This window comes from Solenopsis invicta, chromosome 11 (assembly GCF_016802725.1).
Source record: "Solenopsis invicta isolate M01_SB chromosome 11, UNIL_Sinv_3.0, whole genome shotgun sequence".
Lineage (NCBI taxonomy): Eukaryota > Metazoa > Arthropoda > Insecta > Hymenoptera > Formicidae > Solenopsis > Solenopsis invicta.
In genome coordinates, this window is record NC_052674.1 from 13,848,242 (window position 1) to 13,850,438 (window position 2,197).

At 25.8% G+C, this 2,197-nt stretch overlaps 1 long non-coding RNA gene across 1 annotated transcript; it reads left to right on the forward strand.

The window, feature by feature from the left end:
* Positions 1 to 362: 362 nt before the first annotated feature.
* Positions 363 to 1,833, forward strand: LOC113003635. Its single transcript, XR_003268602.2, has 3 exons — positions 363 to 689; positions 1,052 to 1,134; positions 1,412 to 1,833. It is a non-coding gene; the product is annotated as an uncharacterized LOC113003635 (long non-coding RNA).
* The last annotated feature ends 364 nt before the right edge of the window (positions 1,834 to 2,197 follow it).

The following is a 2,197-nucleotide window of genomic DNA, read 5'->3' on the forward strand; positions in this document are numbered from 1 at the left end:
AGGTCCAAGTCTAATTTCATATTTATGAATTGAAAACCTTATGTTATGGAATCATATAAATTGAAAAATAGTTTAATGTTTTTATCTTGAATTTATAGAAAAATCTATCGATTAAAAAATTCAAGCATCTACAGAGTATTAGGTAAATTAAATAACATTTAAATTGCATTTAAAAATCATATAAAATACATATATATTTTAAAATTCAATATAACATTTATATTATTATCAATATTTATTAATTTTCTTAAAGTAAACCAATTACATTTAATTTCGACTTAAAAATTGATTATATACTTTAATGTAAGAAAAATTTAACTAAAACTAAAAAGAGGTAAATTGTTGTTAATAATTTAATTGAGTATAATCGTCAGATAACAGGCATGAAATGTAAAAATATCTTGAGTCGGAACACGCCGAATTTACTATATCGATATGCCTTGACACGCGTACAAGTTCATGTGTTAAGGCATCGGTGGAACCTAGTGTACATGGTTCTCTATGCCGTAATGGTCATCATGACTCGTCATCGTAACAGTGCAGTGTAGTTGAGTCAGTTAAGTGTAGTTTTCATGGTCAGTGATAGTGGTGTAATACTTTGCAAGTCCCGTGTTCTTATATGTAATATTTTTACATTGAATTGGAGTATTTTGCATAATATCGGATCTCCGTGGATAAAAAAACCTCAGGTAATTAATTAAAGTCTGGGTCTTGAATTTGCTTTTATGTGTAGTTTATTACTTGATATAAGTATAATATATTTTACATAAGCTAACTTTTTTAATTTGCATTTCTATATCAATAATTTTTAAACGCTTTCTTCTCAAAATAGTTTATAAGTACTAATTTTTTATTATTACGAAATTTTTACTTATTATGATTATTATTGTTATTATTAAACTTTATTAAATTTTTGTAAGGGCAAATTAATTTTTTATAACGATTAAATGATAAAGTGTGTAGAATACTTGTAGAATTCTACACTCAACCTTGATTTTCATACTTTGTAAATGTTTTAATTTTTATATATTATTCTTTTCTTTGTTTCTAGAAAATTGTGGAATAATATTGCCAAACATTGGTAAATTAGAATTTCTGGTTCAACGGCTACTACCAAGGTCATAAAGTATAAAGGTAATAATTAAAGTATTTATATTTTTTATAATATTACAAAAGCAATTGTAATAAAACCGATAAAACAATTTCAATTTGTTAATTCTTTTTTAATTTTATATTGACTTATTACTCATATGATTCAAGTATGAAGATAGAATTTAATTTCATAGTACAGTGTATTTGCAACGTTGACTATAACGAAATGATACTTGTAGAATACTTGTAAAATTATCAAACTCGGTTTTCATACTTTGTAAATGTTTTAATTTTTATATATTATTTTCTTTGTTTCTAGGAAATTGTGGAATAATATTGCCAAACATTGGAAACAATACGAGAGCAAGCATTTCATACTTTATTGTTGACAGACCTCGCATATTTCATTTTACAAGTTCTCTTGAAGAGGTGTATGGACGGTTTGTTTTATGAACATATATAAAATATGTTAGATATTTGCAGATATTGCTAATTGAAAAAACTCTCATTTACTTACATTTAAATTAAAATTTTAGAATATACAATCTCTAATTATTATAGGCTTAATTCTACAAAAATGTATGTATTTTTAACTTTCAATATCTTTGTAACTAAATTTTGAATTAGAATTTCATTAAAGTAAAATTCACTTGAAAATAATATCAAAGTATTAATAGTGTACATGTTAATTTTTCTTTTAACCACGTTGCGAGTGACCACCAGCCATTCACTGCAGTGCTTGAACAGTAAAAAGTCTCTAGACACCGTTTGCTGTGAATGGATGCAGTAGTCAATTGCAACGTAATAAAACAAAACCCTCCCATATATTAACAAATTTACAAAATACTATATGAACTTCCAATCACTGCGCATTTTTTTCAAGTACTTTTTATGCTTTTAATAATTTTAATGCTAATTTATTAAAGATTGTATCCCATACAGCACAGAAAATTGCAGCAACATTGCAGCAATGTTGCAATGTTGCAGATTGCAATGTAATATTACGGAGACATTGCAGAAACATAAATTAACAATATGCCTGCAACGTCTCATGGCATATACCAGTAATATTCCGGAAACATTGAAATATCATAATTTTTTAATA